General features: G+C 37.8%; 20 non-coding genes across 20 annotated transcripts; all 20 read left to right on the forward strand.

Moving 5' to 3' along the window:
• Window positions 1-572: 572 nt before the first annotated feature.
• Window positions 573-654, forward strand: TRNAS-GCU (transfer RNA serine (anticodon GCU)). The gene has a single exon. It is a non-coding gene; the product is annotated as a tRNA-Ser (tRNA).
• Window positions 655-1,427: 773 nt separating this feature from the next.
• TRNAC-GCA (transfer RNA cysteine (anticodon GCA)) lies at window positions 1,428-1,509 on the forward strand. The gene has a single exon. It is a non-coding gene; the product is annotated as a tRNA-Cys (tRNA).
• A 754-nt stretch (window positions 1,510-2,263) lies between these two features.
• Window positions 2,264-2,345, forward strand: TRNAS-GCU (transfer RNA serine (anticodon GCU)). Its single transcript has one exon. It is a non-coding gene; the product is annotated as a tRNA-Ser (tRNA).
• Window positions 2,346-3,952: 1,607 nt separating this feature from the next.
• Window positions 3,953-4,025, forward strand: TRNAI-AAU (transfer RNA isoleucine (anticodon AAU)). Its single transcript has one exon. It is a non-coding gene; the product is annotated as a tRNA-Ile (tRNA).
• Window positions 4,026-4,795: 770 nt separating this feature from the next.
• Window positions 4,796-4,877, forward strand: TRNAS-GCU (transfer RNA serine (anticodon GCU)). The gene has a single exon. It is a non-coding gene; the product is annotated as a tRNA-Ser (tRNA).
• A 772-nt stretch (window positions 4,878-5,649) lies between these two features.
• Window positions 5,650-5,731, forward strand: TRNAS-GCU (transfer RNA serine (anticodon GCU)). Its single transcript has one exon. It is a non-coding gene; the product is annotated as a tRNA-Ser (tRNA).
• A 748-nt stretch (window positions 5,732-6,479) lies between these two features.
• TRNAS-GCU (transfer RNA serine (anticodon GCU)) lies at window positions 6,480-6,561 on the forward strand. The gene has a single exon. It is a non-coding gene; the product is annotated as a tRNA-Ser (tRNA).
• Window positions 6,562-7,336: 775 nt separating this feature from the next.
• TRNAS-GCU (transfer RNA serine (anticodon GCU)) lies at window positions 7,337-7,418 on the forward strand. The gene has a single exon. It is a non-coding gene; the product is annotated as a tRNA-Ser (tRNA).
• A 1,610-nt stretch (window positions 7,419-9,028) lies between these two features.
• TRNAS-GCU (transfer RNA serine (anticodon GCU)) lies at window positions 9,029-9,110 on the forward strand. Its single transcript has one exon. It is a non-coding gene; the product is annotated as a tRNA-Ser (tRNA).
• A 773-nt stretch (window positions 9,111-9,883) lies between these two features.
• Window positions 9,884-9,965, forward strand: TRNAS-GCU (transfer RNA serine (anticodon GCU)). The gene has a single exon. It is a non-coding gene; the product is annotated as a tRNA-Ser (tRNA).
• A 1,478-nt stretch (window positions 9,966-11,443) lies between these two features.
• Window positions 11,444-11,525, forward strand: TRNAS-GCU (transfer RNA serine (anticodon GCU)). The gene has a single exon. It is a non-coding gene; the product is annotated as a tRNA-Ser (tRNA).
• Window positions 11,526-12,266: 741 nt separating this feature from the next.
• Window positions 12,267-12,348, forward strand: TRNAS-GCU (transfer RNA serine (anticodon GCU)). Its single transcript has one exon. It is a non-coding gene; the product is annotated as a tRNA-Ser (tRNA).
• Window positions 12,349-13,099: 751 nt separating this feature from the next.
• TRNAS-GCU (transfer RNA serine (anticodon GCU)) lies at window positions 13,100-13,181 on the forward strand. The gene has a single exon. It is a non-coding gene; the product is annotated as a tRNA-Ser (tRNA).
• Window positions 13,182-13,953: 772 nt separating this feature from the next.
• On the forward strand, window positions 13,954-14,035 carry TRNAS-GCU (transfer RNA serine (anticodon GCU)). Its single transcript has one exon. It is a non-coding gene; the product is annotated as a tRNA-Ser (tRNA).
• Window positions 14,036-14,789: 754 nt separating this feature from the next.
• Window positions 14,790-14,871, forward strand: TRNAS-GCU (transfer RNA serine (anticodon GCU)). Its single transcript has one exon. It is a non-coding gene; the product is annotated as a tRNA-Ser (tRNA).
• A 753-nt stretch (window positions 14,872-15,624) lies between these two features.
• TRNAS-GCU (transfer RNA serine (anticodon GCU)) lies at window positions 15,625-15,706 on the forward strand. Its single transcript has one exon. It is a non-coding gene; the product is annotated as a tRNA-Ser (tRNA).
• Window positions 15,707-23,564: 7,858 nt separating this feature from the next.
• TRNAS-GCU (transfer RNA serine (anticodon GCU)) lies at window positions 23,565-23,646 on the forward strand. The gene has a single exon. It is a non-coding gene; the product is annotated as a tRNA-Ser (tRNA).
• Window positions 23,647-24,397: 751 nt separating this feature from the next.
• On the forward strand, window positions 24,398-24,479 carry TRNAS-GCU (transfer RNA serine (anticodon GCU)). The gene has a single exon. It is a non-coding gene; the product is annotated as a tRNA-Ser (tRNA).
• A 773-nt stretch (window positions 24,480-25,252) lies between these two features.
• TRNAS-GCU (transfer RNA serine (anticodon GCU)) lies at window positions 25,253-25,334 on the forward strand. The gene has a single exon. It is a non-coding gene; the product is annotated as a tRNA-Ser (tRNA).
• A 754-nt stretch (window positions 25,335-26,088) lies between these two features.
• TRNAS-GCU (transfer RNA serine (anticodon GCU)) lies at window positions 26,089-26,170 on the forward strand. The gene has a single exon. It is a non-coding gene; the product is annotated as a tRNA-Ser (tRNA).
• The last annotated feature ends 497 nt before the right edge of the window (window positions 26,171-26,667 follow it).

A 26,667-nucleotide genomic window follows, 5' to 3' on the forward strand; every position in this document is an offset into this window, starting at 1 on the left:
CTTTATTTCCCCATGCTGGTGGATTAGTTCACAAGTATAGGTTAAAATTATTTATGTTTAGATAATTAAAGTCTATGACATTTCTTGGGCTTTGTTAAACTGATATGGGATGCAGTTAAAAATTTTTACAGCAGAGCCCTTAATATAGGTTAAACATTATTCCTGCATAATTTTCTTGTTTACATTACAGTGACAGCAAACTCTAAATGGTGATGTTTGTAATATTTGCAGAGATTTGAAATTACTGTAACTCATGTAACATAGTCTGTCACTTCATTAAAGACAAGCATAGAACACATTTAGTGAAAAATAATACATTACTTTTACAGAGAAGTTCATGTTACTGGCCAGAAGTATTAAAAATCATTTTTGTTTGTGAGGTGGATGATGGTGGATTTGTTCACAAGTATCGGTTAAAATTAAATAAATGGTCCTAAAGCCAAGGATGGTTGAAAGTCGACTTACTATCAAGCTCGTGATTGTGAAAATGACACAATCTACAAGAACATAAAGAATTGACTTGGAAGTATAACAAGTGGTGTTGGAAAGTTTGCCAGATTGCGTACCAGTGAGACGAGGTGGCCGAGTGGTTAAGGCGATGGACTGCTAGTCCATTGTGCTCTGCATGCGTGGGTTCAAATCCCATCCTCGTCGTCACAATGCTCTTTAGGTAGTAGAGGCATTTTTACAAATACTGCTTCATAAACCAACAAGTGAAGCTGACACAAAAATGGCCAAAATAAACAAGTCAAATCAAGAAGTCTACTTTAAGATGGTAAACATGAGCAAGTGTCTTGATATTTGAAAATGCAATGTCAGTACTACTATCAAGAAATTTATTTTGCAAATGCTTTATTTCCCCATGATGGTGGATTAGCTCACAAGTATAGGTTAAAATAATTTATGTTTAGATAATTAAAGTCTATGACATTTCTTGGGCTTTGTTAAACTGATATGGGGTGCAGTTAAAAAATTTTACAGCAGAGAAAAGCCCTTAATATAGGTTAAACCTTATTCCTGCATAATTTTCTTGTTTACATTACAGTGACAGCAAACTCTAAATGGTGATGTTTGTAATATTTGCAGCGATTTGAAATTACTGTAACTCATGTACCATAGTCTGTCACTTCATTAAAGACAGGCATAGAACACATTTAGTGAAAATTAATACATTACTTTTACAGAGAAGGTCATGTTATTGGCCAGAAGTATTAAAAATCATTTTTGTTTGTGAGGTGGGTGATGGTGGATTTGTTCACAAGTTTCGGTTAAAATTAAATAAATGTTCCTAAAGCCAAGGATGGTTGAAAGTCGACTTGCTATCAAGCTCGTGATTGTGAAAATGACACAATCTACAAGAACATAAAGAATTGACTTTGAAGTATAACGAGTGGTGTTGGAAAGTTTGCCAAATTGCTTTCCAGTGAGGTGAGGTGGCCGAGTGGTTAAGGCGATGGACTGCAAATCCATTGTGCTCTGCACGCATGGGTTCAAATCCCATCCACGTCGTCACAATGCTCTTTAGGTAGAAGAGGCATTTTTACAAATACTGCTTCATAAACCAGCAAGTGAAGCTGACACAAAAATGGCCAAAATGAACAAGTCAAATCAAGAAGTCTACTTTAAGATGGTAAACATGAGCAAGTGTCTTGATATTTGAACATGCAATGTCAATACTACTATCTAGAATTTATTTTGCAAATGCTTTATTCCCCATGATGGTGGATTAGCTCACAAGTATAGGTTAAAATGATTTATGTTTAGATAATTAAAGTCTATGACATTTCTTGTGCTTTGTTAAACTGATATGGGATGCAGTTAAAAATTTTTTACAGCAGAGCCCTTTATATAGGTTAAACCTTATTCCTGCATAATTTTCTTGTTTACATTACAGTGACAGCAAACCTTAAATGGTGATGTTTGTAATATTTGCAGAGATTTGAAATTACTGTAACTCATGTACCATAGTCTGTCACTTCATTAAAGACAAGCATAGAACACATTTAGTGAAAATGAATACATTACTTTTACAGAGAAGGTCATGTTATTGGCCAGAAGTATTAAAAATCAGGTGGGTGATGGTGGATTTGTTCACAAGTTTCGGTTAAAATTAAATAAATGTTCCTAAAGCCAAGGATGGTTGAAAGTCGACTTGCTATCAAGCTCGTGATTGTGAAAATGACACAATCTACAAGAACATAAAGAATTGACTTTGAAGTATAACAAGTGGGGTTGGAAAGTTTGTCACTTTGCATACCAGTGAGCCGAGGTGGCCGAGTGGTTAAGGCAATGGACTGCTAATCCATTGAGCTCTGCACGCATGGGTTCAAATCCCATCCTCGTCGTCACAATGCTTTTTAGGTAGAAGAGGCATTTTTACAAACACTGCTACAAAAGCTGACACACAAATGGCCAAAATAAACAAGTCAAATCAAGAAGTCTACTTTAAGATGGTAAACATGAGCAAGTGTCTTGATATTTGAACATGCAATGTCAATACTACTATCTAGAATTTATTTTGCAAATGCTTTATTTCCCCATGATGGTGGATTAGCTCACAAGTATAGGTTAAAATAATTTATGTTTAGAAAATTAAAGTCTATGACATTTCTTGGGCTTTGTTAAACTGATATGGGGTGCAGTTAAAAAATTTTACAGCAGAGAAAAGCCCTTAATATAGGTTTAACCTTATTCCTGCATAAATTTCTTGTTTACATTACAGTGACAGCAAACTCTAAATGGTGTTGTTTGTAATATTTGCAGAGATTTCAAATTACTGTAACTCATGTAACATAGTCTGTTACTTCATTAAAGACAAGCATAGAACACATTTAGTGAAAAATAATACATTACTTTTACAGAGAAGTTCATGTTATTGGCCAGAAGTATTAAAAATCATTTTTGTTTGTGAGGTGGATGATGGTGGATTTGTTCACAAGTTTCGGTTAAAATTAAATAAATGTTCCTAAAGCCAAGGATGGTTGAAAGTCGACTTACTATCAAGCTCGTGATTGTGAAAATGACACAATCTACAAGAACATAAAGAATTGACTTTGAAGTATAACAAGTGGTGTTGGAAAGTTTGCCAGATTGCATACCAGTGAGACGAGGTGGCCGAGTGGTTAAGGCGATGGACTGCTAGTCCATTGTGCTCTCCATGCGTGTGTTCAAATCCCATCCTTGTAGTCACAATGCTCTTTAGGTAGTAGAGACATTTTTACAAATACTGCTTCATAAACCAGCAAGTGAAGCTGACACAAAAATGGCCAAAATAAACAAGTCAAATCAAGAAGTCTACTTTAAGATGGTAAACATGAGCAAGTGTCTTGATATTTGAACATGCAATGTCAATACTACTATCTAGAATTTATTTTGCAAATGTTTTATTTCCCCATGATGGTGGATTAGTTCACAAGTATAGGTTAAATGATTTATGTTTAGATAATTAAAGTCTATGACATTTCTTGTGCTTTGTTAAACTGATATGGGATGCAGTTGAATTTTTTTACAGCAGAGCCCTTAATATAGGTTAAACATTATTCCTGCATAATTTTCTTGTTTACATTACAGTGACAGCAAACTCTAAATGGTGATGTTTGTAATATTTGCAGAGATTTGAAATTACTGTAACTCATGTAACATAGTCTGTCACTACATTAAAGACAAGCATAGAACACATTTAGTGAAAAATAATACATTACTTTTACAGAGAAGGTCATGTTATTGGCCAGAAGTATTAAAAATCATTTTTGTTTGTGAGGTGGATGATGGTGGATTTGTTCACAAGTATCGGTTAAAATTAAATAAATGTTCCTAAAGGCAAGGATGGTTGAAAGTCGACTTACTATCAAGCTCGTAATTGTGAAAATGACACAATCTACAAGAACATAAAGAATTGACTTTGAAGTATAACAAGTGTTGTTGGAAAGTTTGCAAGATTGCTTACCAGTGAGACGAGGTGGCCGAGTGGTTAAGGCGATGGACCAATAATCCATTGTGCATGGGTTCAAATCCCATCCTCGTCGTTACAATGCTCTTTAGGTAGAATAGGCATTTTTACAAATACTGCTTCATAAACCAACAAGTGAAGCTGACACAAAAATGGCCAAAATAAACAAGTCAAATCAAGAAGTCTACTTTAAGATGGTAAACATGAGCAAGTGTCTTGATATTTGAACATGCAATGTCAATACTACTATCTAGAATTTATTTTGCAAATGCTTTATTTCCCCATGATGGTGGATTAGCTCACAAGTATAGGTTAAAATAATTTATGTTTAGAAAATTAAAGTCTATGACATTTCTTGGGCTTTGTTAAACTGATATGGGGTGTAGTTAAAAAATTTTACAGCAGAGAAAAGCCCTTAATATACGTTAAACCTTATTCCTGCATAAATTTCTTGTTTACATTACAGTGACAGCAAACTCTAAATGGTGATGTTTGTAATATTTGCAGAGATTTGAAATTACTGTAACTCATGTAACAGTCTGTCACTTCATTAAAGACAAGCATAGAACACATTTAGTGAAAAATAATACATTACTTTTACAGAGAAGGTCATGTTATTGGCCAGAAGTATTAAAAATCATTTTTGTTTGTGAGGTTGGTGATGGTGGATTTGTTCGCAAGTTTCGGTTAAAATTAAATAAATGTTCCTAAAGCAAAGGATGGTTGAAAGTCGACTTGCTATCAAGCTCGTGATTGTGAAAATGACACAATCTACAAGAACATAAAGAATTGACTTTGAAGTATAACAAGTGGTGTTGGAAAGTTTGCCAGGTTGCAAACGAGTGAGATGAGGTGGCCGAGTGGTTAAGGCGATGGACTGCTAATCCATTGTGCTCTGCACGCGTGGGTTCAAATCCCATCCTCGTCGTCACAATGCTCTTTAGGTAGAAGAGGCATTTTTACAAATACTGCTTAATAAACCAGCAAGTGAAGCTGACACAAAAATAGCCAAAATAAACAAGTCAAATCAAGAAGTCTACTTTAAGATGGTAAACATAAGCAAGTGTCTTGATATTTGAACATGCAATGTCAATACTACTATCTAGAATTTATTTTGCAAATGCTTTATTTCCCCATGATGGTGGATTAGCTCACAAGTATAGGTTAAAATAATTTATGTTTAGAAAATTAAAGTCTATGACATTTCTTGGGCTTTGTTAAACTGATATGGGGTGCAGTTTAAAAAATTTACAGCAGAGAAAAGCCCTTAATATACGTTAAACCTTATTCCTGCATAAATTTCTTGTTTACATTACAGTGACAGCAAACTCTAAATGGTGATGTTTGTAATATTTGCAGAGATTTGAAATTACTGTAACTCATGTAACATAGTCTGTCACTTCATTAAAGACAAGCATAGAACACATTTAGTGAAAATTAATACATTACTTTTACAGAGAAGGTCATGTTATTGGCCAGAAGTATTAAAAATCATTTTTGTTTGTGAGGTGGATGATGGTGGATTTGTTCACAAGTATCGGTTAAAATTAAATAAATGTTCCTAAAGCCAAGGATGGTTGAAAGTCGGCTTGCTATCAAGCTCGTGATTGTGAAAATGACACAATCTACAAGAACATAAAGAATTGACTTTGAAGTATAACAAGTGGTGTTGGAAAGTTTGCCAAATTGCATACCAGTGAGATGAGGTGGCCGAGTGGTTAAGGCGATGGACTGCTAATCCATTGTGCTCAGCACGCATGGGTTCAAATCCCATCCTTGTCATCACAATGCTTTTTAGGTAGAAGAGGCATTTTTACAAATACTGCTACTGACACACAAATGGCCAAAATAAACAAGTCAAATCAAGAAGTCTACTTTAAGACTGTAAACATGAGCAAGTTTCTTGATATTTGAACATGCAATGTCAATACTACTATCTAGAATTTATTTTGCAAATGCTTTATTCCCAATGATGGTGGATTAGCTCACAAGTATAGGTTAAAATGATTTATGTTTAGATAATTAAAGTCTATGACATTTCTTGGGCTTTGTTAAACTGATATGGGATGCAGTTAAACATTTTTTACAGCAGAGCCCTTAATATAGGTTAAACCTTATTCCTGCATAATTTTCTTGTTTACATTACAGTGACAGCAAACTCTAAATGGTGATGTTTGTAATATTTGCAGAGATTTGAAATTACTGTAACTCATGTAACATAGTCTGTCACTTCATTAAAGACAAGCATAGAACACATTTAGTGAAAATTAATACATTACTTTTACAGAGAAGTTCATGTTATTGGCCAGAAGTATTAAAAATCATTTTTGTTTGTGAGGTGGGTGATGGTGGATTTGTTCACAAGTTTCGGTTAAAATTAAATATATGTTCCTAAAGCCAAGGATGGTTGAAAGTCGACTTGCTATCAGGCTCGTGATTGTGAAAATGACACAATCTACAAGAACATAAAGAATTGACTTTGAAGTATAACAAGTGGTGTAGGAAAGTTTGCCAGATTGCGTACCAGTGAGATGAGGTGGCCGAGTGGTTAAGGCGATGGACTGCTAGTCCGTTGTGCTCTGCATGCGTGGGTTCAAATCCCATCCTCGTCGTCACAATGCTCTTTAGGTAGTAGAGGCATTTTTACAAATACTGCTTCATAAACCAACAAGTGAAGCTGACACAAAAATGGGCAAAATAAACAAGTCAAATCAAGAAGTCTACTTTAAGATGGTAAACATGAGCAAGTGTCTTGATATTTGAACATGCAATGTCAATACTACTATTTAGAAGTTATTTTGCAAATGCTTTATTTCCCCATGATGGTGGATTAGCTCACAAGTATAGGTTATAATAATTTATGTTTAGATAATTAAAGTCTATGACATTTCTTGGGCTTTGTTAAACTGATATGGGGTGCAGTTAAAAAATTTTACAGCAGAGAAAAGCCCTTAATATAGGTTAAACCTTATTCCTGCATAAATTTCTTGTTTACATTACAGTGACAGCAAACTCTAAATGGTGATGTTTGTAATATTTGCAGAGATTTGAAATTACTGTAACTCATGTAACATAGTCTGTCACTTCATTAAAGACAAGCATAGAACACATTTAGTGAAAATTAATACATTACTTTTACAGAGAAGGTCATGTTATTGGCCAGAAGTATTAAAAATCATTTTTGTTTGTGAGGTTGGTGATGGTGGATTTGTTCACAAGTTTCGGTTAAAATTAAATAAATGTTCCTAAAGCCAAGGATGGTTGTTGAAAGTCGACTTGCTATCAAGCTCGTGATTGTGAAAATGACACAATCTACAAGAACATAAAGAATTGACTTTGAAGTATAACAAGTGGTGTTGGAAAGTTTGCCAGATTGCATACGAGTGAGATGAGGTGGCCGAGTGGTTAAGGCGATGGACTGCTAATCCATTGTGCTCTGCACGCATGGGTTCAAATCCCATGCTCGTCGTCACAATGCTCTTTAGGTAGAAGAGGCATTTTTACAAATACTGCTTCATAAACCAGCAAGTGAAGCTGACACAAAAATAGCCAAAATAAACAAGTCAAATCAAGAAGTCTACTTTAAGATGGTAAACATGAGCAAGTGTCTTGATATTTGAACATGCAATGTCAATACTACTATTTAGAAGTTATTTTGCAAATGCTTTATTTCCCCATGATGGTGGATTAGCTCACATGTATAGGTTAACAAAGTTTATGTTTAGATAATTAAAGTCTATGACATGTCTTGGGCTTTGTTAAACTGATATGGGGTGCAGTTTAATTTTTTTTACAGCTGTTAAAAAACCTTAATGTAGGTTAAACCTTATTCCTGCATAATTTTCTTGTTTACATTACAATGACAGCAAACTCTAAATGGTGATGTTTGTAATATTTGCAGAGATTTCAAATTACTGTAACTCATGTAACATAGTCTGTCACTTCATTAAAGACAAGCAAAGAACACATTTAGTGAAAATTAATACATCACTTTTACAGAGAAGGTCATGTTATTGGCCAGAAGTATTAAAAATCATTTTTGTTTGTGAGGTGGATGATGGTGGATTTGTTCACAAGTATCAGTTAAAATTAAATAAATGTTCCGAAAGCCAAGGATGGTTGAAAGTCGACTTGCTATCAAGCTCGTGATTGTGAAAATGACACAATCTACAAGAACATAAAGAATTGACTTTGAAGTATAACAAGTGGTGTTGGAAAGTTTGCCAGATTGCATACCAGTGAGTTGAGGTGGCTGACTGGTTAAGGCGATGGACTGCTAATCCATTTTGCTATGCACACATGGGTTCAAATCCCATCCTCGTCATCACAATGCTTTTTAGGTAGAAGAGGCATTTTTACAAATACTGCTACAAAAGCTGACACACAAATGGCCAAAATAAACAAGTCAAATCAAGAAGTCTACTTTAAGATGGTAAACATGAGCAAGTGTCTTGATATTTGAACATGCAATGTCAATACTACTATCTAGAATTTATTTTGCAAATGCTTTATTTCCCCATGCTGGTGGATTAGTTCACAAGTGTAGGTTAAAATGATTTATGTTTAGATAATTAAAGTCTATGACATTTCTTGGGCTTTGTTAAACTGATATGGGATGCAGTTAAAAATTTTTTACAGCAGAGCCCTTAATATAGGTTAAACATTATTCCTGCATAATTTTCTTGTTTACATTACAGTGACAGCAAACTCTAAATGGGGATGTTTGTAATATTTGCAGAGATTTGAAATTACTGTAACTCATGTGACATAGTCTGTCACTTTATTAAAGACAAGCATAGAACACATTTAGTGAAAAATAATACATTACTTTTACAGAGAAGTTCATGTTATTGGCCAGAAGTATTAAAAATCATTTTTGTTTGTGAGGTGGATGATGGTGGATTTGTTCACAAGTATCGGTTAAAATTAAATAAATGGTCCTAAAGCCAAGGATGGTTGAAAGTCGACTTACTATCAAGCTCGTGATTGTGAAAATGACACAATCTACAAGAACATAAAGAATTGACTTTGAAGTATAACAAGTGGTGTTGGAAAGTTTGCCAAATTGCGTACCAGTGAGAAGAGGTGGCCGAGTGGTTAAGGCGATGGACTGCTAGTCCATTGTGCTCTGCATGCGTGGGTTCAAATCCCATCCTCGTCATCACAATGCTCTTTAGGTAGTAGAGGCATTTTTACAAATACCGCTTCATAAACCAACAAGTGAAGCTGACACAAAAATGGCCAAAATAAACAAGTCAAATCAAGAAGTCTACTTTAAGATGGTAAACATGAGCAAGTGTCTTGATATTTGAACATGCAATGTCAGTACTACTATCAAGAAATTTATTTTGCAAATGCTTTATTTCCCCATGATGGTGGATTAGCTCACAAGTATAGGTTAAAATAATTTATGTTTAGATAATTAAAGTCTATGACATTTCTTGGGCTTTGTTAAACTGATATGGGGTGCAGTTAAAAAATTTTACAGCAGAGAAAAGCCCTTAATATAGGTTAAACCTTATTCCTGCATAATTTTCTTGTTTACATTACAGTGACAGCAAACTCTAAATGGTGATGTTTGTAATATTTGCAGAGATTTCAAATTACTGTAACTCATGTACCATAGTCTGTCACTTCATTAAAGACAGGCATAGAACACATTTAGTGAAAATTAATACATTACTTTTACAGAGAAGGTCATGTTATTGGCCAGAAGTATTAAAAATCATTTTTGTTTGTGAGGTGGGTGATGGTGGATTTGTTCACAAGTTTCGGTTAAAATTAAATAAATGTTCCTAAAGCCAAGGATGGTTGAAAGTCGACTTGCTATCAAGCTCGTAATTGTGAAAATGACACAATCTACAAGAACATAAAGAATTGACTTTGAAGTATAACAAGTGGTGTTGGAAAGTTTGCCAAATTGCTTTCCAGTGAGACGAGGTGGTCGAGTGGTTAAGGCGATGGACTGCTAATCCATTGTGCTCTGCACGCATGGGTTCAAATCCCATCCTCGTCGTCACAATGCTTTTTAGGTAGAAAAGGCATTTTTACAAATACTGCTTCATAAACCAGCAAGTGAAGCAGACACAAAAATGGCCAAAATGAACAAGTCAAATCAAGAAGTCTACTTTAAGATGGTAAACATGAGCAAGTGTCTTGATATTTGAACATGCAATGTCAATACTACTATCTAGAATTTATTTTGCAAATGCTTTATTCCCCATGATGGTGGATTAGCTCACAAGTATAGGTTAAAATGATTTATGTTTAGATAATTAAAGTCTATGACATTTCTTGTGCTTTGTTAAACTGATATGGGATGCAGTTAAAAAATGTTTACAGCAGAGCCCTTTATATAGGTTAAACCTTATTCCTGCATAATTTTCTTGTTTACATTACAGTGACAGCAAACTTTAAATGGTGATATTTGTAATATTTGCAGAGATTTGAAATTACTGTAACTCATGTTCCATAGTCTGTCACTTCATTAAAGACAAGCATAGAACACATTTAGTGAAAATGAATACATTACTTTTACAGAGAAGGTCATGTTATTGGCCAGAAGTATTAAAAATCAGGTGGGTAATGGTGGATTTGTTCACAAGTTTCGGTTAAAATTAAATAAATGTTCCTAAAGCCAAGGATGGTTGAAAGTCGACTTGCTATCAAGCTCGTGATTGTAAAAATGACACAATCTACAAGAACATAAAGAATTGACTTTGAAGTATAACAAGTGGTGTTGGAAAGTTTGCCACATTGCATACCGGTGAGACGAGGTGGCTGAGTGGTTAAGCTGATACACAAATGGCCAAAATGAACAAGTCAAATCAAGAAGTCTACTTTAAGATGGTAAACATGAGCAAGTTTCTTGATATTTGAACATGCAATGTCAATACTACTATCTAGAATTTATTTTGCAAATGCTTTATTCCCCATGATGGTGGATTAGCTCACAAGTATAGGTTAAAATGATTTATGTTTAGATAATTAAAGTCTATGACATTTCTTGGGCTTTGTTAAACTGATATGGGATGCAGTTAAAAATTTTTACAGCAGAGCCCTTAAGATAGGTTAAACATTATTCCTGCATAATTTTCTTGTTTACATTACAGTGACAGCAAGCTCTAAATGGTGATGTTTGTAATATTTGCAGAGATTTGAAATTACTGTAACTCATGTAACATAGTCTGTCACTTCATTAAAGACAAGCATAGAACACATTTAGTGAAAAATAATACATTACTTTTACAGAGAAGTTCATGTTATTGGCCAGAAGTATTAAAAATCATTTTTGTTTGTGAGGTGGATGATGGTGGATTTGTTCACAAGTATCGGTTAAAATTAAATAAATGGTCCTAAAGCCAAGGATGGTTGAAAGTCGACTTACTATCAAGCTCGTGATTGTGAAAATGACACAATCTACAAGAACATAAAGAATTGACTTTGAAGTATAACAAGTGGTGTTGGAAAGTTTGCCAAAGAGCGTACCAGTGAGACGAGGTGGCCGAGTGGTTAAGGCGATGGACTGCTAGTCCATTGTGCTCTGCATGTGTGGGTTCAAATCCCATCCTCGTCATCACAATGCTCTTTAGGTAGTAGAGGCATTTTTACAAATACTGCTTCATAAACCAGCAAGTGAAGCAGACACAAAAATGGCCAAAATCAAGAAGTCTACTTTAAGATGGTAAACATGAGCAAGTGTCTTGATATTTGAACATGCAATGTCAATACTACTATCTAGAATTTATTTTGCAAATGCTTTATTCCCCATGATGGTGGATTAGCTCACAAGTATAGGTTAAAATGATTTATGTTTAGATAATTAAAGTCTATGACATTTCTTGGGCTTTGTTAAACTGATATGGGATGCAGTTAAAAAATTTTTACAGCAGAGCCCTTTATATAGGTTAAACCTTATTCCTGCATAATTTTCTTGTTTACATTACAGTGACAGCAAACTTTAAATGGTGATGTTTGTAATATTTGCAGAGATTTGAAATTACTGTAACTCATGTTCCATAGTCTGTCACTTCATTAAAGACAAGCATAGAACACATTTAGTGAAAATGAATACATTACTTTTACAGAGAAGGTCATGTTATTGGCCAGAAGTATTAAAAATCAGGTGGGTGTTGGTGGATTTGTTCACAAGTTTCCGTTAAAATTAAATAAATGTTCCTAAAGCCAAGGATGGTTGAAAGTCGACTTGCTATCAAGCTCGTGATTGTAAAAATGACACAATCTACAAGAACATAAAGAATTGACTTTGAAGTATAACAAGTGGTGTTGGAAAGTTTGTCACATTGCATACCGGTGAGACGAGGTGGCTGAGTGGTTAAGGCGATGGACTGCTAATCCATTGTGCTCTGAACGCATGGGTTCAAATCCCATCCTCGTCGTCACAATGCTTTTTAGGTAGAAGAGGCATTTTTACAAACACTGCTACAAAAGCTGACACACAAATGGCCAAAATAAACAAGTCAAATCAAGAAGTCTACTTTAAGATGGTAAACATGAGCAAGTTTCTTGATATTTGAACATGCAATGTCAATACTACTATCTAGAATTTATTTTGCAAATGCTTTATTCCCCATGATGGTGGATTAGCTCACAAGTATAGGTTAAAATGATTTATGTTTAGATAATTAAAGTCTATGACATTTCTTGGGCTTTGTTAAACTGATATGGGATGCAGTTAAAAAATTTTACAGCAGAGCCCTTAATATAGGTTAAACATTATTCCTGCATAATTTTCTTGTTTACATTACAGTGACAGCAAACTCTAAATGGTGATGTTTGTAATATTTGCAGAGATTTGAAATTACTGTAACTCATGTAACAGTCTGTCACTTCATTAAAGACAAGCATAGAACACATTTAGTGAAAAATAATACATTACTTTTACAGAGAAGTTCATGTTATTGGCCAGAAGTATTAAAAATCATTTTTGTTTGTGAGGTGGATGATGGTAGATTTGTTCACAAGTATCGGTTAAAATTAAATAAATGGTCCTAAAGCCAAGGATGGTTGAAAGTCGACTTACTATCAAGCTCGTGATTGTGAAAATGACACAATCTACAAGAACATAAAGAATTGACTTTGAAGTATAACAAGTGGTGTTGGAAAGTTTGCCAAACTGCGTATCTGTGAGACGAGGTGGCCGAGTGGTTAAGGCGATTGACTGCTGGTCCATTGTGCTCTGCATGCGTGGGTTCAAATCCCATCCTCGTCTCACAATGCTCTTTAGGTAGTAGAGGCATTTTTACAAATACTGCTTCATAAACCAACAAGTGAAGCTGACACAAAAATGGCCAAAATAAACAAGTCAAATCAAGAAGTCTACTTTAAGATGGAAAACATGAGCAAGTGTCTTGATATTTGAACATGCAATGTCAGTACTACTATCAAGAAATTTATTTTGCAAATGCTTTATTTCCCCATGATGGTGGATTAGCTCACAAGTGTAGGTTAAAATAATTTATGTTTAGATAATTAAAGTCTATGACATTTCTTGGGCTTTGTTAAACTGATATGGGGTGCAGTTAAAAAATTTTACAGCAGAGAAAAGCCCTTAATATAGGTTAAACCTTATTCCTGCATAATTTTCTTGTTTACATTACAGTGACAGCAAACTCTAAATGGTGATGTTTGTAATATTTGCAGAGATTTCAAATTACTGTAACTCATGTACCATAGTCTGTCACTTCATTAAAGACAGGCATAGAACACATTTAGTGAAAATTAATACATTACTTTTACAGAGAAGGTCATGTTATTGGCCAGAAGTATTAAAAATCATTTTTGTTTGTGAGGTGGGTGATGGTGGATTTGTTCACAAGTTTCGGTTAAAATTAAATAAATGTTCCTAAAGCCAAGGATGGTTGAAAGTCGACTTGCTATCAAGCTCGTAATTGTGAAAATGACACAATCTACAAGAACATAAAGAATTGACTTTGAAGTATAACAAGTGGTGTTGGAAAGTTTGCCAAAATGCTTTCCAGTGAGACGAGGTGGTCGAGTGGTTAAGGCGATGGACTGCTAATCCATTGTGCTCTGCACGCATGGGTTCAAATCTCATCCTCGTCGTCACAATGCTCTTTAGGTAGAAGAGGCATTTTTACAAATACTGCTTCATAAACCAGCAAGTGAAGCAGACACAAAAATGGCCAAAATGAACAAGTCAAATCAAGAAGTCTACTTTAAGATGGTAAACATGAGCAAGTGTCTTGATATTTGAACATGCAATGTCAATACTACTATCTAGAATTTATTTTGCAAATGCTTTATTCCCCATGATGGTGGATTAGCTCACAAGTATAGGTTAAAATGATTTATGTTTAGATAATTAAAGTCTATGACATTTCTTTTGCTTTGTTAAACTGATATGGGATGCAGTTAAAAAATGTTTACAGCAGAGCCCTTTATATAGGTTAAACCTTATTCCTGCATAATTTTCTTGTTTACATTACAGTGACAGCAAACTTTAAATGGTGATGTTTGTAATATTTGCAGAGATTTGAAATTACTGTAACTCATGTTCCATAGTCTGTCACTTCATTAAAGACAAGCATAGAACACATTTAGTGAAAATGAATACATTACTTTTACAGAGAAGGTCATGTTATTGGCCAGAAGTATTAAAAATCAGGTGGGTGTTGGTGGATTTGTTCACAAGTTTCCGTTAAAATTAAATAAATGTTCCTAAAGCCAAGGATGGTTGAAAGTCGACTTGCTATCAAGCTCGTGATTGTAAAAATGACACAATCTACAAGAACATAAAGAATTGACTTTGAAGTATAACAAGTGGTGTTGGAAAGTTTGTCACATTGCATACCGGTGAGACGAGGTGGCTGAGTGGTTAAGGCGATGGACTGCTAATCCATTGTGCTCTGAACGCATGGGTTCAAATCCCATCCTCGTCGTCACAATGCTTTTTAGGTAGAAGAGGCATTTTTACAAACACTGCTACAAAAGCTGACACACAAATGGCCAAAATAAACAAGTCAAATCAAGAAGTCTACTTTAAGATGGTAAACATGAGCAAGTTTCTTGATATTTGAACATGCAATGTCAATACTACTATCTAGAATTTATTTTGCAAATGCTTTATTCCCCATGATGGTGGATTAGCTCACAAGTATAGGTTAAAATGATTTATGTTTAGATAATTAAAGTCTATGACATTTCTTGGGCTTTGTTAAACTGATATGGGATGCAGTTAAAAAATTTTACAGCAGAGCCCTTAATATAGGTTAAACATTATTCCTGCATAATTTTCTTGTTTACATTACAGTGACAGCAAACTCTAAATGGTGATGTTTGTAATATTTGCAGAGATTTGAAATTACTGTAACTCATATAACATAGTCTGTCACTTCATTAAAGACAAGCATAGAACACATTTAGTGAAAAATAATACATTACTTTTACAGAGAAGTTCATGTTATTGGCCAGAAGTATTAAAAATCATTTTTGTTTGTGAGGTGGATGATGGTGGATTTGTTCACAAGTATCGGTTAAAATTAAATAAATGGTCCTAAAGCCAAGGATGGTTGAAAGTCGACTTACTATCAAGCTCGTGATTGTGAAAATGACACAATCTACAAGAACATAAAGAATTGACTTTGAAGTATAACAAGTGGTGTTGGAAAGTTTGCCAAAGAGTGTACCAGTGAGACGAGGTGGCTGAGTGGTTAAGGCGATGGACTGCTAGTCCATTGTGCTCTGCATGTGTGGGTTCAAATCCCATCCTCGTCATCACAATGCTCTTTAGGTAGTAGAGGCATTTTTACAAATACTGCTTCATAAACCAGCAAGTGAAGCAGACACAAAAATGGCCAAAATGAACAAGTCAAATCAAGAAGTCTACTTTAAGATGGTAAACATGAGCAAGTGTCTTGATATTTGAACATGCAATGTCAATACTACTATCTAGAATTTATTTTGCAAATGCTTTATTCCCCATGATGGTGGATTAGCTCACAAGTATAGGTTAAAATGATTTATGTTTAGATAATTAAAGTCTATGACATTTCTTGGGCTTTGTTAAACTGATATGGGATGCAGTTAAAAAAAATTTACAGCAGAGCCCTTTATATAGGTTAAACCTTATTCCTGCATAATTTTCTTATGTAGAGATGAGCGCCTGAAATTTTTCGGGTTTTGTGTTTTGGTTTTGGGTTCGGTTCCGCGGCCGTGTTTTGGGTTCGAACGCGTTTTGGCAAAACCTCACCGAATTTTTTTTGTCGGATTCGGGTGTGTTTTGGATTCGGGTGTTTTTTTCAAAAAACACTAAAAAACAGCTTAAATCATAGAATTTGGGGGTCATTTTGATCCCAAAGTATTATTAACCTCAAAAACCATAATTTACACTCATTTTCAGTCTATTCTGAATACCTCACACCTCACAATATTATTTTTAGTCCTAAAATTTGCACCGAGGTCGCTGTGTGAGTAAGATAAACGACCCTAGTGGCCGACACAAACACCGGGCCCATCTAGGAGTGGCACTGCAGTGTCACGCAGGATGTCCCTTCCAAAAAACCCTCCCCAAACAGCACATGACGCAAAGAAAAAAAGAGGCGCAATGAGGTAGCTGTGTGAGTAAGATTAGCGACCCTAGTGGCCGACACAAACACCGGGCCCATCTAGGAGTGGCACTGCAGTGTCACGCAGGATGGCCCTTCCAAAAAACCCTCCCCAAACAGCACATGACGCAAAGAAAAAAAGAGGCGCAATGAGGTAGCTGTGTGAGTAAGATTAGCGACCCTAGTGGCCGACACAAACACCGGGCCCATCTAGGAGTGGCACTGCAGTGTCACGCAGGATGTCCCTTCCAAAAAACCCTCCCCAAACAGCACATGACGCAAAGAAAAAAAGAGGCGCAATGAGGTAGCTGTGTGAGTAAGATTAGCGACCCTAGTGGCCGACACAAACACCGGGCCCATCTAGGAGTGGCACTGCAGTGTCACGCAGGATGTCCCTTCCAAAAAACCCTCCCCAATCAGCACATGATGCAAAGAAAAAGAAAAGAAAAAAGAGGTGCAAGATGGAATTGTCCTTGGGCCCTCCCACCCACCCTTATGTTGTATAAACAAAACAGGACATGCACACTTTAACCAACCCATCATTTCAGTGACAGGGTCTGCCACACGACTGTGACTGATATGACGGGTTGGTTTGGACCCCCCCCAAAAAAGAAGCAATTAATCTCTCCTTGCACAAACTGGCTCTACAGAGGCAAGATGTCCACCTCATCTTCACCCTCCGATATATCACCGTGTACATCCCCCTCCTCACAGATTATCAATTCGTCCCCACTGGAATCCACCATCTCAGCTCCCTGTGTACTTTGTGGAGGCAATTGCTGCTGGTCAATGTCTCCGCGGAGGAATTGATTATAATTCATTTTAATGAACATCATCTTCTCCACATTTTCTGGATGTAACCTCGTACGCCGATTGCTGACAAGGTGAGCGGCGGCACTAAACACTCTTTCGGAGTACACACTTGTGGGAGGGCAACTTAGGTAGAATAAAGCCAGTTTGTGCAAGGGCCTCCAAATTGCCTCTTTTTCCTGCCAGTATAAGTACGGACTGTGTGACGTGCCTACTTGGATGCGGTCACTCATATAATCCTCCACCATTCTATCAATGTTGAGAGAATCATATGCAGTGACAGTAGACGACATGTCCGTAATCGTTGTCAGGTCCTTCAGTCCGGACCAGATGTCAGCATCAGCAGTCGCTCCAGACTGCCCTGCATCACCGCCAGCGGGTGGGCTCGGAATTCTGAGCCTTTTCCTCGCACCCCCAGTTGCGGGAGAATGTGAAGGAGGAGATGTTGACAGGTCGCGTTCCGCTTGACTTGACAATTTTGTCACCAGCAGGTCTTTCAACCCCAGCAGACCTGTGTCTGCCGGAAAGAGAGATCCAAGGTAGGCTTTAAATCTAGGATCGAGCACGGTGGCCAAAATGTAGTGCTCTGATTTCAACAGATTGACCACCCGTGAATCCTTGTTAAGCGAATTAAGGGCTGCATCCACAAGTCCCACATGCCTAGCGGAATCGCTCCGTGTTAGCTCCTTCTTCAATGCCTCCAGCTTCTTCTGCAAAAGCCTGATGAGGGGAATGACCTGACTCAGGCTGGCAGTGTCTGAACTGACTTCACGTGTGGCAAGTTCAAAGGGCATCAGAACCTTGCACAACGTTGAAATCATTCTCCACTGCACTTGAGACAGGTGCATTCCACCTCCTATATCGTGCTCAATTGTATAGGCTTGAATGGCCTTTTGCTGCTCCTCCAACCTCTGAAGCATATAGAGGGTTGAATTCCACCTCGTTACCACTTCTTGCTTCAGATGATGGCAGGGCAGGTTCAGTAGTTTTTGGTGGTGCTCCAGTCTTCTGTACGTGGTGCCTGTACGCCGAAAGTGTCCCGCAATTTTTCTGGCCACCGACAGCATCTCTTGCACGCCCCTGTCGTTTTTTAAAAAATTCTGCACCACCAAATTCAAGGTATGTGCAAAACATGGGACGTGCTGGAATTTGCCCATTTTTAATGCACACACAATATTGCTGGCGTTGTCCGATGCCACAAATCCACAGGAGAGTCCAATTGGGGTAAGCCATTCCGCGATGATCTTCCTCAGTTGCCGTAAGAGGTTTTCAGCTGTGTGCGTATTCTGGAAAGCGGTGATACAAAGCGTAGCCTGCCTAGGAAAGAGTTGGCGTTTGCGAGATGCTGCTACTGGTGCCGCCGCTGCTGTTCTTGCGGCGGGAGTCCATACATCTACCCAGTGGGCTGTCACAGTCATATAGTCCTGACCCTGCCCTGCTCCACTTGTCCACATGTCCGTGGTTAAGTGGACATTGGGTACAACTGCATTTTTTAGGACACTGGTGAGTCTTTTTCTGACGTCCGTGTACATTCTCGGTATCGCCTGCCTAGAGAAGTGGAACCTAGATGGTATTTGGTAACGGGGGCACACTGCCTCAATAAATTGTCTAGTTCCCTGTGAGCTAACGGCGGATACCGGACGCACGTCTAACACCAACATAGTTGTCAAGGACTCAGTTATCCGCTTTGCAGTAGGATGACTGCTGTGATATTTCATCTTCCTCGCAAAGGACTGTTGAACAGTCAATTGCTTCAGGAAGTAATACAAGTGGGCTTACGACTTCCCCTCTGGGATGACCATCGACTCCCAGCGGCAACAACAGCAGCGCCAGCAGCAGTAGGCGTTACACGCAAGGATGCATCGGAGGAATCCCAGGCAGGAGAGGACTCGTCAGAATTGCCAGTGACATGGCCTGCAGGACTATTGGCATTCCTGGGGAAGGAGGAAATTGACACTGAGGGAGTTGGTGGGGTGGTTTGCGTGAGCTTGGTTACAAGAGGAAGGGATTTACTGGTCAGTGGACTGCTTCCGCTGTCACCCAAAGTTTTTGAACTTGTCACTGACTTATTATGAATGTGCTGCAGGTGACGTATAAGGGAGGATGTTCCGAGGTGGTTAACGTCCTTACCCCTACTTATTACAGCTTGACAAAGGGAACACACGGCTTGACACCTGTTGTCCGCATTTCTGGTGAAATACCTCCACACCGAAGAGCTGATTTTTTTGGTATTTTCACCTGGCATGTCAACGGCCATATTCCTCCCACGGACAACAGGTGTCTCCCCGGGTGCCTGACTTAAACAAACCACCTCACCATCAGAATCCTCCTGGTCAATTTCCTCCCCAGCGCCAGCAACACCCATATCCTCCTCATCCTGGTGTACTTCAACACTGACATCTTCAATCTGACTATCAGGAACTGGACTGCGGGTGCTCCTTCCAGCACTTGCAGGGGGCGTGCAAATGGTGGAAGGCGCATGCTCTTCACGTCCAGTGTTGGGAAGGTCAGGCATCGCAACCGACACAATTGGACTCTCCTTGTGGATTTGGGATTTCGAAGAATGCACAGTTCTTTGCTGTGCTGCTTTTGCCAGCTTGAGTCTTTTCATTTTTCTAGCGAGAGGCTGAGTGCTTCCATCCTCATGTGAAGCTGAACCACTAGCCATGAACATAGGCCAGGGCCTCAGCCGTTCCTTGCCACTCCGTGTGGTAAATGGCATATTGGCAAGTTTACGCTTCTCCTCCGACAATTTTATTTTAGGTTTTGGAGTCCTTTTTTTACTGATATTTGGTGTTTTGGATTTGACATGCTCTGTACTATGACATTGGGCATCGGCCTTGGCAGACGACGTTGCTGGCATTTCATCGTCTCGGCCATGACTAGTGGCAGCAGCTTCAGCACGAGGTGGAAGTGGATCTTGATCTTTCCCTAATTTTGGAACCTCAACATTTTTGTTCTCCATATTTTAATAGGCACAACTAAAAGGCACCTCAGGTAAACAATGGAGATGGATGGATTGGATACTAGTATACAATTATGGACGGGCTGCCGAGTGCCGACACAGAGGTAGCCACAGCCGTGAACTACCGCACTGTACTGTGTCTGCTGCTAATATATAGACTGGTTGATAAAGAGATAGTATACTCGTAACTAGTATGTATGTATAAAGAAAGAAAAAAAAACCACGGTTAGGTGGTATATACAATTATGGACGGGCTGCCGAGTGCCGACACAGAGGTAGCCACAGCCGTGAACTACCGCACTGTACTGTGTCTGCTGCTAATATATAGACTGGTTGATAAAGAGATAGTATACTCGTAACTAGTATGTATGTATAAAGAAAGAAAAAAAAACCACGGTTAGGTGGTATATACAATTATGGACGGGCTGCCGAGTGCCGACACAGAGGTAGCCACAGCCGTGAACTACCGCACTGTACTGTGTCTGCTGCTAATATATAGACTGGTTGATAAAGAGATAGTATACTCGTAACTAGTATGTATGTATAAAGAAAGAAAAAAAAACCACGGTTAGGTGGTATATACAATTATGGACGGGCTGCCGAGTGCCGACACAGAGGTAGCCACAGCCGTGAACTACCGCACTGTACTGTGTCTGCTGCTAATATATAGACTGGTTGATAAAGAGATAGTATACTCGTAACTAGTATGTATGTATAAAGAAAGAAAAAAAAACCACGGTTAGGTGGTATATACAATTATGGACGGGCTGCCGAGTGCCGACACAGAGGTAGCCACAGCCGTGAACTACCGCACTGTACTGTGTCTGCTGCTAATATAGACTGGTTGATAAAGAGATAGTATACTCGTAACTAGTATGTATGTATAAAGAAAGAAAAAAAAACCACGGTTAGGTGGTATATACAATTATGGACGGGCTGCCGAGTGCCGACACAGAGGTAGCCACAGCCGTGAACTACCGCACTGTACTGTGTCTGCTGCTAATATATAGACTGGTTGATAAAGAGATAGTATACTCGTAACTAGTATGTATGTATAAAGAAAGAAAAAAAAACCACGGTTAGGTGGTATATACAATTATGGACGGGCTGCCGAGTGCCGACACAGAGGTAGCCACAGCCGTGAACTACCGCACTGTACTGTGTCTGCTGCTAATATAGACTGGTTGATAAAGAGATAGTATACTCGTAACTAGTATGTATGTATAAAGAAAGAAAAAAAAACCACGGTTAGGTGGTATATACAATTATGGACGGGCTGCCGAGTGCCGACACAGAGGTAGCCACAGCCGTGAACTACCGCACTGTACTGTGTCTGCTGCTAATATAGACTGGTTGATAAAGAGATAGTATACTCGTAACTAGTATGTATGTATAAAGAAAGAAAAAAAGACCACGGTTAGGTGGTATATACAATTATAGACGGGCTGCCGAGTGCCGACACAGAGGTAGCCACCGCCGTGAACTACCGCACTGTACTGTGTCTGCTGCTAATATATAGACTGGTTGATAAAGAGATAGTATACTCGTAACTAGTATGTATGTATAAAGAAAGAAAAAAAAACCACGGTTAGGTGGTATATACAATTATGGACGGGCTGCCGAGTGCCGACACAGAGGTAGCCACAGCCGTGAACTACCGCACTGTACTGTGTCTGCTGCTAATATAGACTGGTTGATAAAGAGATAGTATACTCGTAACTAGTATGTATGTATAAAGAAAGAAAAAAAAAACACGGTTAGGTGGTATATACAATTATGGACGGGCTGCCGAGTGCCGACACAGAGGTAGCCACAGCCGTGAACTACCGCACTGTACTGTGTCTGCTGCTAATATAGACTGGTTGATAAAGAGATAGTATACTACTAATATTATATATACTGGTGGTCAGGTCACTGGTCACTAGTCACACTGGCAGTGGCACTCCTGCAGCAAAAGTGTGCACTGTTTAATTTTAATATAATATTATGTACTCCTGGCTCCTGCTATAACCTATAACTGGCACTGCAGTAGTGCTCCCCAGTCTCCCCCACAATTATAAGCTGTGTGAGCTGAGCAGTCAGACAGATATATAATATATATAGATGATGCAGCACACTGGCCTGAGCCTGAGCAGTGCACACAGATATGGTATGTGACTGACTGAGTCACTGTGTGTATCGCTTTTTTCAGGCAGAGAACGGATATATTAAATAAACTGCACTGTGTGTCTGGTGGTCACTCACTATATAATATATTATGTACTCCTGGCTCCTGCTATAACCTATAACTGGCACTGCAGTAGTGCTCCCCAGTCTCCCCCACAATTATAAGCTGTGTGAGCTGAGCAGTCAGACAGATATATATAATATTATATATAGATAATAGATGATGCAGCACACTGGCCTGAGCCTGAGCAGTGCACACAGATATGGTATGTGACTGAGTCACTGTGTGCTGTGTATCGCTTTTTTCAGGCAGAGAACGGATTATAAAGTAAACTGCACTGTCCTCACTAGTAAACTCTCTCCACTCAGTCTCTACACTTCTACAGTAACAGTACTCCTCCTAGTCAGCTCCAGTAAATCTCTCTCAGTCTCTTATAATCTAAATGGAGAGGACGCCAGCCACGTCCTCTCCCTATCAATCTCAATGCACGTGTGAAAATGGCGGCGACGCGCGGCTCCTTATATAGAATCCAAGTCTCGCGATAGAATCCGAGCCTCGCGAGAATCCGACAGCGTCATGATGACGTTCGGGCGCGCTCGGGTTAACCGAGCAAGGCGGGAAGATCCGAGTCGCTCGGACCCGTGAAAAAAAACATGAAGTTCTGGCGGGTTCGGATTCAGAGAAACCGAACCCGCTCATCTCTAGTTTACATTACAGTGACAGCAAACTTTAAATGGTGATGTTTGTAATATTTGCAGAGATTTGAAATTACTGTAACTCATGTTCCATAGTCTGTCACTTCATTAAAGACAAGCATAGAACACATTTAGTGAAAATGAATACATTACTTTTACAGAGAAGGTCATGTTATTGGCCAGAAGTATTAAAAATCAGGTGGGTGTTGGTGGATTTGTTCACAAGTTTCCGTTAAAATTAAATAAATGTTCCTAAAGCCAAGGATGGTTGAAAGTCGACTTGCTATCAAGCTCGTGATTGTAAAAATTACACAATCTACAAGAACATAAAGAATTGACTTTGAAGTATAACAAGTGGTGTTGGAAAGTTTGTCACATTGCATACCGGTGAGACGAGGTGGCTGAGTGGTTAAGGCGATGGACTGCTAATCCATTGTGCTCTGCACGCATGGGTTCAAATCCCATCCTCGTCGTCACAATGCTTTTTAGGTATAAGAGGCATTTTTACAAACACTGCTACAAAAGCTGACACACAAATGGCCAAAATAAACAAGTCAAATCAAGAAGTCTACTTTAAGATGGTAAACATGAGCAAGTTTCTTGATATATGAACATGCAATGTCAATACTACTATCTAGAATTTATTTTGCAAATGCTTTATTCCCCATGATGGTGGATTAGCTCACAAGTATAGGTTAAAATGATTTATGTTTAGATAATTAAAGTCTATGACATTTCTTGGGCTTTGTTAAACTGATATGGGATGCAGTTAAAAATTTTTACAGCAGAGCCCTTAATATAGGTTAAACATTATTCCTGCATAATTTTCTTGTTTACATTACAGTGACAGCAAACTCTAAATGGTGATGTTTGTAATATTTGCAGAGATTTGAAATTACTGTAACTCATGTAACAGTCTGTCACTTCATTAAAGACAAGCATAGAACACATTTAGTGAAAAATAATACATTACTTTTACAGAGAAGTTCATGTTATTGGCCAGAAGTATTAAAAATCATTTTTGTTTGTGAGGTGGATGATGGTAGATTTGTTCACAAGTATCGGTTAAAATTAAATAAATGGTCCTAAAGCCAAGGATGGTTGAAAGTCGACTTACTATCAAGCTCGTGATTGTGAAAATGACACAATCTACAAGAACATAAAGAATTGACTTTGAAGTATAACAAGTGGTGTTGGAAAGTTTGCCAAACTTCGTACCAGTGAGACGAGGTGGCCGAGTGGTTAAGGCTATTGACTGCTGGTCCATTGTGCTCTGCATGCGTGGGTTCAAATCCCATCCTCGTCATCACAATGCTCTTTAGGTAGTAGAGGCATTTTTACAAATACTGCTTCATAAACCAACAAGTGAAGCTGACACAAAAATGGCCAAAATAAACAAGTCAAATCAAGAAGTCTACTTTAAGATGGTAAACATGAGCAAGTGTCTTGATATTTGAACATGCAATGTCAGTACTACTATCAAGAAATTTATTTTGCAAATGCTTTATTTCCCCATGATGGTGGATTAGCTCACAAGTGTAGGTTAAAATAATTTATGTTTAGATAATTAAAGTCTATGACATTTCTTGGGCTTTGTTAAACTGATATGGGGTGCAGTTAAAAATTTTTACAGCAGAGAAAAGCCCTTAATATAGGTTAAACCTTATTCCTGCATAATTTTCTTGTTTACATTACAGTGACAGCAAACTCTAAATGGTGATGTTTGTAATATTTGCAGAGATTTCAAATTACTGTAACTCATGTACCATAGTCTGTCACTTCATTAAAGACAGGCATAGAACACATTTAGTGAAAATTAATACATTACTTTTACAGAGAAGGTCATGTTATTGGCCAGAAGTATTAAAAATCATTTTTGTTTGTGAGGTGGGTGATGGTGGATTTGTTCACAAGTTTCGGTTAAAATTAAATAAATGTTCCTAAAGCCAAGGATGGTTGAAAGTCGACTTGCTATCAAGCTCGTAATTGTGAAAATGACACAATCTACAAGAACATAAAGAATTGACTTTGAAGTATAACAAGTGGTGTTGGAAAGTTTGCCAAATTGCTTTCCAGTGAGACGAGGTGGCCGAGTGGTTAAGGCGATGGACTGCTAATCCATTGTGCTCTGCACGCATGGGTTCAAATCCCATCCTCGTCGTCACAATGCTCTTTAGGTAGAAGAGGCATTTTTACAAATACTGCTTCATAAACCAGCAAGTGAAGCAGTCACAAAAATGGCCAAAATGAACAAGTCAAATCAAGAAGTCTACTTTAAGATGGTAAACATGAGCAAGTGTCTTGATATTTGAACATGCAATGTCAATACTACTATCTAGAATTTATTTTGCAAATGCTTTATTCCCCATGATGGTGGATTAGCTCACAAGTATAGGTTAAAATGATTTATGTTTAGATAATTAAAGTCTATGACATTTCTTGTGCTTTGTTAAACTGATATGGGATGCAGTTAAAAAAATTTTACAGCAGAGCCCTTTATATAGGTTAAACCTTATTCCTGCATAATTTTCTTGTTTACATTACAGTGACAGCAAACTTTAAATGGTGATGTTTGTAATATTTGCAGAGATTTGAAATTACTGTAACTCATGTTCCATAGTCTGTCACTTCATTAAAGACAAGCATAGAACACATTTAGTGAAAATGAATACATTACTTTTACAGAGAAGTTCATGTTATTGGCCAGAAGTATTAAAAATCAGGTGGGTGATGGTGGATTTGTTCACAAGTTTCCGTTAAAATTAAATAAATGTTCCTAAAGCCAAGGATGGTTGAAAGTCGACTTGCTATCAAGCTCTTGATTGTAAAAATGACACAATCTACAAGAACATAAAGAATTGACTTTGAAGTATAACAAGTGGTGTTGGAAAGTTTGCCACATTGCATACCGGTGAGACGAGGTGGCTGAGTGGTTAAGGCGATGGACTGCTAATCCATTGTGCTCTGCACGCATGGGTTCAAATCCCATCCTCGTCGTCACAATGCTTTATAGGTAGAAGAGCCATTTTTACAAACACTGCTACAAAAGCTGACACACAAATGGCCAAAATAAACAAGTCAAATCAAGAAGTCTACTTTAAGATGGTAAACATGAGCAAGTTTCTTGATATTTGAACATGCAATGTCAATACTACTATCTAGAATTTATTTTGCAAATGCTTTATTCCCCATGATGGTGGATTAGCTCACAAGTATAGGTTAAAAGGATTTATGTTTAGATAATTAAAGTCTATGACATTTCTTGGGCTTTGTTAAACTGATATGGGATGCAGTTAAAAAATTTTACAGCAGAGCCCTTAATATAGGTTAAACATTATTCCTGCATAATTTTCTTGTTTACATTACAGTGACAGCAAACTCTAAATGGTGATGTTTGTAATATTTGCAGAGATTTGAAATTACTGTAACTCATGTAACATAGTCTGTCACTTCATTAAAGACAAGCATAGAACACATTTAGTGAAAAATAATAC

The sequence above is a fragment of the Pseudophryne corroboree genome, chromosome 11 (genome assembly GCF_028390025.1).
Source record: "Pseudophryne corroboree isolate aPseCor3 chromosome 11, aPseCor3.hap2, whole genome shotgun sequence".
Lineage (NCBI taxonomy): Eukaryota > Metazoa > Chordata > Amphibia > Anura > Myobatrachidae > Pseudophryne > Pseudophryne corroboree.